Below are 13,970 nucleotides of genomic sequence, written 5' to 3'. Positions count from 1 at the left end.
TACTGTTTGTCATAACACTGACATCTGCCAGCTCTAAACAACAGTTTTTGGAATGAGAGCTGCCAACAGAACTACACTGGCAGACATTTAGACTAATCTGTGCAGCCCACTAGCATGGAAGGTATATAGTTGCATCACATTTACTTTACTGTCATTTACCTAAACAACATAAGCTTCTCTGCAAACACAGCTCTACTGGTAAAAAAAACTCCAACCAACAAACAACAACAAAAAAACCTGAACAGATAAAAGCAACAACAACGAAACAAAAATAAATCAATCCAAAAAACCAACTGTAGAAGAAGAAAAGCAGTGAGAAAATGCATTCCTTGAGAGTAAATAACCTCCACTATCTTTGCACAATGCCCAGTACAAGGTCCCAGTCTAGTCTCCAGTATTTTGAATATAATATGTACCACAATCAGTAATACTAAAATACATCACCCCAGTATTTATTTTCCAGTATCTCCCCAATACTAAATATTTCACTATTGTACTGGTATCACTTGGTGTAAGACACAGCTGTCCTTCCCAGTTCATTTCATAGGTGTATTTCACAGGTGCATTCCAGATTGTAAACAGCAGCTGCAACTTGGCACATGAGCATCAAGAACCACTCTTGGCACTGGCATCACTCCCTGAAGCAGACCCAGAGAGATACCAATTCACCAGTTGTCAATGCAGAACGTCTGGCTACAGCTGGTATGTTACTTCAAGCGCAGTGTCTAGGCAATTGCTTTGGGCTGAGATATTACTTAGAATCTAGGCCTCCTGACTGCAAGAAGAAGCTTATGAGTACATAAAGGGTAGCCTAAACCCCTGTACAAAAACCAGCACGCAAATAACCTCCTTATTAGTAAAATATTTTACTTCTCTTTACTTGAAGAGCTACAGCCAGTAGCACTGCATTACGGTCAGAGGTGCCCAAAGGCTTCACTTACAATGTTTTGCTGCTCACTGTAAAAATATGCAGAGAAAAAGAAACAGTTAGGGCTTGAAAGTGAGCGCATAGGAAGTTTTTGCTACAAAAAAGCAAGCAAAAGTACAGAAAAGCAAGCTACGATGCAAGTTTTCTAAAGGTTGAAGTGTAAAACCTCTTTCATATAGGCAGCTTAAGCTTGCCTGCCATCACAAGAAAATGTGTTCTTTATCGGAATGGAAAGGTTAGGAAACTTAATCTGGCACAAGCTTAGCCACAGTTTTGAGTGCATCCCACAGAATTACTGAAAATTGGAAAAACCCTCTTAAAATTTACATCTTACCAAAACAGTATAACAATTTGCTATTTTCATTATGCTTAAAGAACTCGTCCCCTTTTTAATCTGACATGTTTTTCAAGAAATGTAGTTAGATATATGCAGAATCTAATAATGATATTGCCATCTATTCATCCTCAAGTTACCCATTAGTAAGTTTCCAGGGGTTATTGTTTTTTCACTAAGTGATTTTGCTCAAGTGAAGGTAGAAATATAAACCCTAAGCGTTCAACACTGCCTAATCACTCCTTCATCCACACAGAAACTAGTCTGAGTTTGCACAGCAGCATAAGCCATGTTACATCTAGGACACACACACTTTGGTGAGAAGCCTTTTCTTTTTGAAGATCAGCTTTAAGTGTCCCAAGTAAGTATGCCAGTATTAGATTACCCGGACATCCGCTCAGCCTCGGGAAGACAGGTCACAGCAAGGTGAATTGTGAGTCAGCTGAGGAAGCAAGACATTGCTGAGACACAGTTGTTCCAGCAAAACAACAGCTTTTTTGCAACAAGCCCTAAGGCTGGCAGGCCACCAACATATCTCAGCTGTTCAGCATCTCTGATCATACCACACCAAGAAGAGTACCCATTCCCTCCCTTTCAAGAAATACCTTTTCCCCTTCTCTAGAGGAATTGCTCACACGATTACCTTGGAGTGGCACGTAAGAGAAATTTTGCAAGTTGTTCAAGAAACACAAATGGGCTTTTAGAGGCTATCAGACCCTTCCTACATCCAAGCCATGTTAACTCACATTTTTACAAGAAACCTACCCTTTTGCCCAAACTGATTTCCTCAGTAGTCAGTAATTCAGAGCACAGCAAGTCAGCCTGTCCATATAACAGCATATCAGCCTCTTCCTGTCTCTGGCAAGCCTTGGGCAACTGAAAGCAATACATTAACAGAAAATACCCAAAACAAGTGAGCCCTACATGGGATTAAGAAGCTGCAGTGTAAGATAACAAACTAAGTGGTGGACTAAGTCAGATGTCAGTGAAGAAAAGAGAGGTCCAGCTGGAGGACAGCTAGTTGTATTAAAAATATCATCAGGATTAAGTCCTGTAAGCTATTTGCAATGTGTGCAAAAACGAAAGGTGCCAGACAAATGACATCATACCAGCCAAGTTCAACTCTCACTACACAGACTGGGAAACTTGAGAGCAATATATTCATTAGAAGTCACTTCAAACTGATGTTCTTGCCTAGCATTCCAGAAGGACAACTTTTAAGATTTCTCTTATAAAGAAAACAAACATTAAAACAGCAGTGTAGAGATCCATCAGAAGATACTCTTTGACTGCAGATGTTCAAAGTAATTGTTTGGTGTACTTTGCTCAAACCCTCTAAGAGAGGTTTGTAACTTTAGAGAGATCAGATACTCTGATAGTGATCTTCAAGGTCTTTTCCAACCTAAACAATTCTAAGAGAAATGGGAGAACTGTTTAAAAAGTGCACAGTACATGGTAGAGAGTTTCACACTTCAAATGTCTCGGTACAGCAAGACAAAAAAATACAACCCCCAAAAATATTAATCATTTCACAACTGTTAGTAGAAGCTATGGTACTAATTACCAGGTGGGAAAATTGTTACATGAGAAAGGATCATACAGTTCAGTAGTAACTAGGAGAGCATTTAGCTCCTCTTCCAAAAGCAGCAATTGAATAATGTATCGGGTTAAAAATGCCATTTCAAAAGGGAATAAAGCAGAAGACCAAGTGTGTCCTTTATACTTGTGTGATTCAATTCACGCATCCATTATCATTAGCATGAAAACTGGTCATGAAACAAGGAGATATTATACCTATTAATATCCTGAGGGGAGACCTCATCACTCTCTATAGCTACCTGAAAGAGGGTTGTTGTCAGGTGGGGAGTGGTCTCTTCTCCCAGGTTAACAAGGATGAGAGGAAACGGCCTCAAGTTATGCCAGGCAAGGTTTAGATTGGATATTAGGAAAACTTTCTTCACTGAAAGGGTTGTCAGGCTGCCCAGGGAAGTGACGTAATCACCAACCCTGGAAATGTTCAAAAAAATGTGCAAACGTGGCACCTGGGGATACAGTTTAGCAATGAACATAGCAGTGCTGGGTTAATGGCTGGACTTGATGATCATAGATGAGAAGCCTTTTCCAACCTAAATAACTCTGTGTTTCTATGATTAACATGGCAGATAAATGATATAATCTGTAACATATTTAGCTTATGGAAAAGTATGCCTTCTTAGGAAAGTTGAAGGTGAAAAAAAAAATCAATCTCAATTAAGTGAGCAGAGTAGCGGAAGTCTAGAACATAAAGATACCACATCTATTTGATGAAAGACATTATCAGCCACTGAACTCCAGAGACAATTTCCTTTTATTAGTGCCTCAAAGTTATTCTGTTAACAAAAAGATTTCTGTTAATGTAAGAGCAAAAACAAAGTTTATTTAAATTTTCAAATATAGAGTAGATAATTAAAATTGTCTGCCTGAATACAAGCACAGAAGACAAGAGTATGATACAATAAAGAAGACAGCACTAATATAAAAGTTATCAAGTTTTGGATAGAATTATAGAATCAGCTGGGTTGGAAGGGACCTCCGAGATCATCAAGTCCAACCCTTGATCCAACATCGCCGTGGTTACTACACCATGGCACTAAGTGCCACATCCAGTCTCATCTTAAAAACCTCCAGGGACGGAGAATCCACCACTTCCCTGGGCAGCCCACTCCAACACCTGATTACCCTCTCTGTAAAGAATTTCTTCCTAATATCCAACCTAAACCTGCCCTGGCACAGCTTAAGACCATGCCCTCTTGTCTTACTGATAGCTGCCTGGGAGAAGAGACCAACCCCCACCTGGCTACAACCTCCTTTCAGGGAGTTGTAGAGAGTGATGAGGTCTCCCCTGAGCCTCCTCTTCTCCAGGCTGAACAACCCCAGCTCCCTCAGCCTCTCCTCACAGGACTTGGGCTCAAGTCCCTTCACCAGCCTCGTTGCTCTTCTCTGGACCTGCTCCAGCACCTCAATGTCCTTCCTGAACTGAAGGGCCCAGAACTGGACACAGTACTCCAGGTGTGGCCTCACCAGTGCTGAGTACAGGGGAAGAATCACTTCCCTGGTCCTGCTGGCCACACTGTTCCTGATACAGGCCAGGATGCCATTGGCCTTCTTGGCCACCTGGGCACACTGCTGGCTCCTGTTCAGCTTCCTGTCAATCCAAACTCCCAGGTCCCTTTCTGCTTGGCTGCTCTCCAGCCACTCTGTCCCCAGCCTGTAGTGCTGCAGGGGGTTGTTGTGGCCAAAGTGCAGGACCCGGCACTTGGCCTTGTTGAACCTCATCCCGTTGGAATCAGCCCAACTCTCCAGCCTGTCCAGGTCCCTCTGCAGAGCCCTCCTGCCTTCCAGCAGATCGACACTCTCTCCCAATTTAGTGTCATCTGCAAATTTGCTGATGGTGGACTCAATCCCCTCATCTAAATCATCAATAAAGATATTAAATAGAACCAGGCCCAGCACTGATCCCTGAGGGACACCACCAGCTGATCCCTGAGGGACCGGCTGCCAACTGGATGCAGCACCATTCCCCACCACTCTCTGGGCCTGGCCCTCCAGCCAGTTCCTAACCCAGCAGAGAGTGTCCCTGTCCGAGTCGTGGGCTGCCAGCTTTTTCAGGAGTAAGAGACTAAGGAGCTAATGGTCAATGGAAACAAGGAATCCATGTTCCTCAATGAAGTAAGAGAAAGGTGCCACTGGACCCTTGCAGTAACTCAAATCCCTCTGTTTTGATGCAATTTATTGTTCAAGTACCAACTGATCCACTATGCCCAAAAGACATGCACAGTTAACAGCAGAAATGCTAACTGGCATGGCAATATTTAGGAATCTTTAGCAAAAGCTTAGGTAGGGTCTTCTGCACCAAGCAGAAAAGGATAAGAAATTCAGACGAGGAGCAGTTTCACAGAACACACTCAGAATTCTAGCTACGTGCATGCACTTAATTATCCAAGATGGGAAGCACTCATAGCACCATGTGGGAGATGTGTTACCTTCGTAAAGGGAACACCCAGTTTCTCTTCCGAATGATCTTCCAGTTAGATAAAGCAAATACAATTGGCAAATCCTGCTGGAAAAGCTTATTGTAGTTCTTCCTTAGCTATGCGTACCCTTTCCTTTCAATCAGCAACATGTGAATGATTGTAAAGTTAAAAGAAGTTCTAAGTATTTCCTTATACAGTGCTAGACCTGCAGTTGCATGAGCAATAGCAGGGTCAAGAGATGGAGGTTGCCACAGGCAAGTACCTTTTGTAACAACTCATGAAAAGGGTTGGGCAAGTTTGAATTTACTGCGGAAACTGTACTGCTACATCTTACCTTATGGTAACGTGGTAAAATGCAGAATCTGGCTGCAGAGAATAAAAACACTAAAACACGACAATGATGAATCAAGTAACATAACACAGTTATTCAAAACTCTGCTCTCTCCCGTTCAAGTGGTATTTTTTTGCACTTCCTAATGGCTCCTGAGGTAAAGGCATCAACTTCAGCCATTTGCCAATGCAACCATTTCATTAGTGCTTGCAGGCCTCTGCACAATACACGTATACATGTTACAGCATGAAAACACATTTTCCACATTTCAACTTTAAAGCGCTCTCTGCTTGCACTAGAACACAAGTTACTTGATGGGAAGAAGTCAAAGATTCTTCAAAACAAAATGGAATGATAATATATATAAATAACTCTGTTATTAGTAACTGCAGGACTTGTTTTCAGTCATGTGGAAGGAAACCCTTGTTAAGCTCTCCCCTTGACTAATTTTTCTATTAGGAAATAAAGATTCAATCAACAAATACGGAACTCCGATGTTTGTAGCAATTTTATTGAATTTTAGATAGTGCTTGTTTACTCTTTCAGCAGAAAAGAGTCCTCAAAATAAGAAGGAGAAGGACTACAAAATTACAATTTAAAAGAAGGCCTAAATTATATCTTCGTGTTTGTCTCTGCTACTGACCTGAGCTCCCTCATCGGGTTCTAAATATAGGGTAATTAACACACAATGTTGCCTTTGTTCTGGATGCCAAGATTCTGTAGCAGAAAACCTACCAATTTCTATTTAAAACAATCTTTCATTATTAGTAAAGTAACAAAGAAGTTTAAATTCAAATCTGGAAAAAATAAACAAAGATTTTTTTTTTTAAAGGAACTAGTCGGTTTATTACAGGTTTTACTTTCCATCACTGATAATGGGAAAAATGCAGCCATTCCGATGGGTTGAAATCAAAATCTTTATGTATAAAGAAATATTTAAAATCTCCTAAGAGTATGTCTCCATACTCAGTTTGTTTAAAAGTGTCAAACTAACAAAAGTAACAAACCGTGTTTTAACAAAGTTCTTCAGGTAGCAGAATGCACTTTAACGTGCATTTAAACTTTAACGTTTAAAAGATCAACTTGCAGTGTCACAACATCCAACAAATGAAAGGAGAGCGTCTGTTGGCTACGAAGATCGCCACATAATTAAACACAACCATACTGGCAGTTACACTGCTATCTGCAAAACTCACACACTGCAGCATTAAAGCTTTTATCCAATTTGACTTCAAAAACATCTAAGCATTCTTATCTGAAAAGAAAGTTAAAAAACACTGAAAAAAATGTGTACAGGTTTCAAAAGTGTGTGTTTTTACTAGAACATCTGATGAACGCAATATTTTAAATTCATTTACTCCCCAAGAAGCTACTGAAATTCCTAAAATACATCAACAACTTTTTTGTTAGCTTCAGTTCAGGATTTTTAACATGGAAGCCAAGCCACCAAGAACCTACCACCTTTAAAACATCCAATTTTCAACTAACAAGCTAGCTTGTACTTAAAAAAGAACACAGTCACAACTTGACACATTTTGGAAGCTCTTAGGGGTGAGATGTTACAATTGGCAGTTAAGACCAAACAGAAGTATGTACATGGTTATGGTTTCAACAAGTCACTTTCAAATGAATACAGTTGGTATAAAAAGCAATTGTAAATATGTACTACACTTAGAGAGTATTTGAACCACGGAAATGAGCATTATTTACAAAGTTATCTACATAGAAACTTCCTTGTGAATTTCACTCAATCACGCTTTTGGCCCCAATACCTCTTGGGAATCTGGAGAGGTCCCAGCTGACAGGAAGCTGGTGAACCTTGTCCCAATTTCCAACAAAGGAAAGAAGGGGAACCCCAGAAACTACAGGCCTGTCAGTCTCACTTCAGTGCCTCATAAAGTTATGGACAAGATTATTATGGGAGGTATTGAAAAACACCTGAAAAACAATGCAGTCATTGGTCACAGCCAGCCTGGCTTCAGGAGAGAAAAGTCACGCTTACACAATCTGATTTCCTTTTATAACAAGGTAACCCACCTTGCTGATCAAGGGAAGCCAGTTGATGTCATCTTTTTGGATTTCAGTAAAGCTTTCAATACTGTCTCTCACAGGATCCTTCTGGACAAAATGCCCAGCACACAGCTGGATAAACACATCATGTGGTGGGTGAGCAATTGGCTCATGGGTCAAGCACAGAGGGTGATAGTGAATGGGGTAACATCAGACTGGTGACCTGTCACTAGTGGGGTTCCACAGGGCTCATCTTGGGCCCTGTGCTCTTGAACATCTTCATAAGTGACTTGGATGCAGGACTAGAAAGGATACTAAGCAAGTTTGCAGATGTCACAAAACTGGGAGGAGCTGTTGATTCTCTCAAAGGCCCTGCAGAGAGATCTCGACAAATTAGAGGACTGGGCAATCACCAACCATATGAAGTTCAACAACAGAAAGTGACAGACTCTGCATCTGGAATGGGGCAACCCTGGATGTTTGTACAGACTGGGGAATGAGGTGCTGGAAAGCAGTGCCATGGAAAGAGTCCTGGGGGTCCTCATCAATGGCAAGTTGAATATGAGTCAGCAGTGCCCTGGCAGCCAGGAGCGCCAACCGGTGTCCGGGGGGGCATCAGGCAAAGCATCACCAGGCAGTCAAAGGAGGGAATTGTCCCACTCTGCTGTGCACTGGGGCGGCCTCACCTTGAATATTGTGTGCAGTTTTGGGCACTGCAATATAAGCTATTGAAGAGTGTCTAAAAGAGGGCAACAAAGATGGTGAAGGGCCTTGAGAGGAAGCCGTATGAGCGGCTGAGGTCACTTGGTCTGTTCAGCCTGGAGGAGACTGAGGGGAGACCTCATTGCAGTTACAACTTCCTTGTGAGGAAGAGGAGGGGCAGGCACTGATCTCTTCTCTGTGTGAGAGGACCCAAGGGAATGGCCTCAAGTTGTGTCAGGGGAGGTTTAGATTGGATATCAGGAAAAGGTTCTTCACCCAGAGGGTGGCTGGGCACTGGAACAGGCTCCCCAGAGAAGGGGTCACAGCACCAAGCCTGACAGAGTTCAAGAAGCATTTGTGTGATACTGTCAGGTGTGACTCTTGGGGATGGTCCTGTGCAGGGTCATCCTGTCCAGAGTTGGACTTGATGATCCTTATGGGTCCCTTCCAACTCATCATATTCTGTGATTCTGTGAAGATGGTGATAAAAGAATCAAGAGGCTGTGTCATGAATATCTCACCAGGTCAAACAGAGCAAGCATGTTCCTGATGATGCTACCCTGCACACGCATAAAGCACCTACACCAGCTCATACTTAACGCTTCAAAGTCAAGATGAGTAATTTCCAAAACTGGGGTGTCACAGAATTAAGAACTGCTTAAAGCAGTGACCCAAGCAAGGCAAAATAAATAGTATTAAAACCTAAAGTAACACAAACCAAAAGATGCAATTCCAACTAACTTAGAATTCAAAAGGTCGAAAAAATTCTGCGCAAAGACATATAATTGCATGCAGCCCACTAAAGATTTTTACTCAACATGCAGAAGTAGCAAGATCTGAAATGAATGCATGGTGACTAAAACACACAATGCAAAATATGATCATTATACACTTCGGTAATGTATCCTTAATAAAAACACTGTATTCACTGTTCAGGTTTCGGAAGAGAGGAAATAGCTCAGTTCAGGGCCTAGCAACATGAATACCTGAGGAACATAAGCAGTTTATGTCTTATACTAATAGTATGAGAGGTGAACAACAAGAAATGACACAAAAATACCTACATTAACAAGAAGTTCAAAAAGAACTGATTCAAAATTGTTTTCCATGTAAACAGTTAATTGTTTTATTTCATGTCTCCTCCCTGTGTTCCTCAACTTGATCTTTTAATGCTTAAGTAAAGTTTTTAACTAGGGTCAGACCTAGAATGACATTCTCCCTTCACGGGCAAGTCATTCCACAAGCAATGTGAAAGAACTGCCTTCCTTTAAGCATCACATATTAAACAACACCTAAATAAAGTAGTGGACTGAACTAACCTTAGTGCAGATGGTCAGAAAAGATAACAAGCATTTTTGATTCTAACCTGGGTCTTAGAAGTTTAGGTGTTTGTCCATTCCAGATTTCAGGCACCCACTTAGTTAAATCTCTTAAACAGAATTTTCAACACTTCTAATATCTCTCATGCTTTGGGTGGAGGTTTCTTCATTGTCTGGTTGTTATTTGGGTGGTGGTAGTGCTATTTTTTTAAAGAATAAATGTAAATGTAAAATCAAGCAATCGAATGCTTCAAGGCTACAGGTACCTCCAAAAACCAGTTTTCACATCTAAAAATTTGCTTTCACCTTCTGATCATAAAAAGCTACTAAGGATAAACTGCTAGTATTTTGTTCTAAAGTCCTCAAAGACCAGGTGAAATAGCTGACGTAAAACTGTCTATTTATTATGGCAAGTTAAGCTTTAAAATTAGACATCGCCATTGTAAATCATGTCTGTGCAGATTTACATTTAAGCACACATTCAGCTCCCAAATGCATTTGTATTCTCCTGCACTAAAATCTGAACAGTTTTCCATTTAGGGAGATCTCCAGTTTAACCTGTGACAAGTAGTTAAGATGTAGATGATGTTTTCATTCAAGCAGATGATGTAAGTTCATTTAAAAGAATAATCTTTAGGAAGAACATAAGTTACTTCATATCTGAAATTATTTACATTTTTAAACTAAACATAGAGTATCAAAGGTAAGTTATCAAAATGTTCCTTTTTTTTTTTGAGTCAACTGAAGTTTTAGTCTTCAATATGTGTAGTCTTCCTGAAAACTTAAGGTCAAAGTTATGGCTAAATACCATATCAGTATTAGATTTTTTTTCCTTTGCATCAACTTTGTTGAATCACAAAATCATAGAATCATTTAGTGTAAGAAGTCCTCAAAACCCTCACACAGTGCTTCTAAATAGCTTAATTTTTCAGAAGGTCATCAAATGAATCCCCAAGCAACTTCTTTGATGCCTTTCAGACATGTCTGGTTTTCTAGACAAACACATTGACACCAGACCTACTCTCCAGATTAACAATGTTAGGTGATGAGGAAATGCACTAACCCTGAGCTGAGTGAGAATCAGCTATATTGAATTAGCTTTAATTATAATCACTTTTGAGCCCTAAGTAATTTACAAATGAAAACTGACCTAAGCATTAAAACTATCATCACAACCCTTCCTATGCAGTTCTACTCTATTATTTACTAACTGCTTCCCTAACGAGAAGGTGGATTGCAGTTGCCCAGACCAGATGCTAACTCAGAAGATTCCTCAGCTCTAGTAAAATAAAACCAGCATTAAGAAGTCTTGTTTCTGTCTGCAAAGTACTGTCTTCTGTGCAAGTGCCTGCTAGTACCACACAAATATCAAAGCAGTATCAATTCATGGAAAAACACAGAGCTGAAGTTCCACTGAATGTATATACCAATGCAGAAAAGCAAACAGGCATTGAAAGAACACCTGCATCTCCATTTTCTGCAACCTAATTCCTGAAATTTCTTCAAAGAAGCAAGAACCAGATCCTTAGTTTGAGATACACCATGTTTGCAGCTGTTTCACAAGAACCTTAATGTGAACTGGGTTACAACTACATTAACAAAAAGGTTAAGATACCACACACATGTCCATTATACCCCCTGGTCTACTGGAATAAACTGGCTTTCACCAAAGGATTGAACCAAAATTAAAAATAAAAGATTCTTAATTTATTCCCCCTGAGATTTTTCTCTATTGAAACTAATATCCTCAAGCTATATTATTCCCTGAAAGAATACAATCTCTGCCACAACAGGATAAGCTGTGTTACAATTGCTTCAACTTCTACCTTAGTGAATCAACACCTTTTTACCAAATGTACAGGGTAAGCCAAAGTTTTCTTGAAGATCTGGAGTTATGTACTGGAGAAAATGAAGACTCAGGTCTCACTCAGGGTTGTGAAAACTCTGTTAAAGCTTCATGACATCCATGCACATGGTTTCATTCTCACTTGTGTGCCCATACTCACTGTCAATTACACAAGAAGCCAAGAGAAAACCAGACCACCCATTTCCAGGATGCTCAGTAAGCAGGTCACCATAATTAGTACCCCACCTCCTTCCAGAAATAGTTTGTGAGGCAGGGGCTAGATGACACACAAGGGTGGCAGGAGCATTACTCTGCTGTACACAAAGACAGTGCTGCAGATCTGGCACTTTGGGCACTTCTTGCGACACTGGGCTGGCAGCACAGATGCAGCATGGTGCTTCTGTGTGCTTCCAGCCATCCCAACACTTACTTCCTAGTCCTGTGCAAGTCAGAAAAGGACCAGAGGCTCTGAAAAACACCAATCTACCACCTGTGCACAGGACCATCATTCTACAATCCTCTGTCCTCAGAAACCAGAGCACATGATATGCAAGACCTGTCACAAAACAGAGAAAAAGTGGAGGGCAAGGAGACTGCTGATATATATCCCTCCCACAGGACTAAGTGGGCCACATAAATGTAAGATCAGGTATCAATGGCTTATTATAAGCACTTAAAACAACGTTTCAGGTACCTGAAGCCTGAGTGGCCTAAACTTTTGTCTGGTACAGAGGCATCCAAGTCACTCAAATTTCCATGGATACAGATTTTAAATTCTTATTTTGCTCTATGGATTAATATCATTTCTGTATTTACGAGGGACTGGAAGCCATTTAGCTTGCTTCAATCCAAGTACAGTGCTTTTCTCATTCTTTAAAGAGTACCATTGTAAAAGGGGCACAGCAGGAAGGCTACTAACAAGCTACTAACATTTTTGTCAGAAACTACCTACAGCAGTTCACAGCCTTAGGCCTTAGCTCTTACGTTTCATTTCATGATTGTAATTCAAATTATCAGGCATTATCTCCTGCCAGATTAATGTAACATCTACCAGCAGATGTTAAAATCCCAAGAGGGGCTGAGCAGCAGAGTATTTGTCCTACCTTGCACACACGGTGCCCACTTCTCCTACCCTCCTCAAATGAGTTAGAATGTGAAACAGAGGTGTATCTCAATAGGGCCTCAAACACAAACGGACACGTACACAAATCTGCAGTATGCTTGGAGATGAATGGTGGAAGGTGCCGTGTTATTACTCTATCAGTCATTTTAAAAAGTTTTGTGTTTTCTTCTGCAAGTGAATGAGGAAAGTTTTTATTAATTATTGAAAGCCTCACAAGTATTGGCAGTGTAAGTCCCCTCATCATTTAACAGGGAGTAGATAAGAGTTTTATATGTAGGTAGATATTTATGAATGCTGAACACAAGACATTACTTCCACTTTTAGTTACTAAACCTTCCAGGTAGCTTCTTTGCTTTCTTTGGTGACAGGCTCATATTGGATGATACTAGCTAGCAGACACCCGGAGAAGCGACATGTTGAACTCCCGAACACCGCTCTACCCTGAGGCAGGAAACGGGACTTGCTCGTCCTCTGCCTGAATCTCTGGGTCCCCCTGCCAGCAGCACAGCACAGCACACCCGAGCCGCGGCTCTCCACGGGAGCAGGAACAAGGCGCGGGAGGGGGCACAAGGGGCCACGACTCACAGCCATCGCCGCCGTCCCCCGCTCCGCCATGTGCGCGCACACGGCCCGGGCTCCCCACCGGCCCGGCCGCGAGATCCCCGCGCCCGGTCGGACACGCTCATCCGCTCCTCCTCCCCGCGCCGCTTTCCGGCCCCGCAGCCCTGCAGCTCCCCGGCCGCGCCGGGCAGGGCTCCGCTCAGCGCCCACGTGTTGCGGGGCCGACCCGCCTCCCCCCGGCCCGGCCAAGCCGCACGCCCCAGCCCGGCCCGGCCCGGCCCGGCCCCAGCGCTCCGCGGGCGCGGCGGAGGGGCGCGCGGGAGGCGGCGGGCAGCGCTCCGCGCCGCGGGCCTGGCCGAGCAGCGGCGCCGCCGCCCCGCGGGCCGCACGGGGGGAGCTCGGTGCGGCGCGGGCACCGCCGGCCCCCCGCGCCCCGCCAGCCGCGGGGCCCCGCTAGGCCGGGCCGGCCCCCGCGGGCTCCCCCCCGCGGGAGCGAGGGCCCAGCGCCCCCCCGGTAGCCCCCCGCACTCCCGGCCCAGGGCGGCGGCGGCAGGAGCGCCCCGCGGTACCTGCGCGGCCCGCGGGCCCGGTGACTCAGGAGCAGCGAGGCGGAGGCGCCGCGCGGCCGGCGGTGAAAGGACCCGCGCTCCCGCCGCTCGCGCTCATATAGAATTAACGTCACCACGTAACCCCCTCCCCCGCGCGCCCCGCGTCTCGTGGCAACGCGCGCGCCCTCGCGCCGCCCGTTGGCCGAGGACGGTTGGGCCCGAGCGGCGGCGCGCGCGGAGCCGCCCCGGTGCCAC

At 43.3% G+C, this 13,970-nt stretch overlaps 1 protein-coding gene across 2 annotated transcripts in view; it reads right to left on the bottom strand.

Annotated features, from left to right (window-relative positions):
* NAP1L1 (nucleosome assembly protein 1 like 1) overlaps window positions 1-13,842 on the bottom strand; it is a 33,061-nt gene extending 19,219 nt beyond the window's left edge. Inside the window, exon 1 of one of the 2 annotated variants that reach the window (XM_027747833.2) lies at window positions 13,737-13,842. The gene's annotated coding sequence lies outside the window, so the exon portion shown is untranslated. The remainder of the gene's footprint in view (window positions 1-13,736) is intronic. The other variant, XM_027747832.2, reaches the window with a different exon arrangement.
* Window positions 13,843-13,970: the final 128 nt, after the last annotated feature.

This window comes from Pipra filicauda, unplaced genomic scaffold, assembly GCF_003945595.2.
Source record: "Pipra filicauda isolate LSUMZ 115617 unplaced genomic scaffold, ASM394559v2 scaffold4_size7858003_pilon, whole genome shotgun sequence".
Classification (NCBI taxonomy): Eukaryota; Metazoa; Chordata; class Aves; order Passeriformes; family Pipridae; genus Pipra; species Pipra filicauda.
The sequence above is the reverse complement of the archived record's forward strand: the minus strand, read 5'-3'. Positions and strand labels throughout refer to the sequence as shown.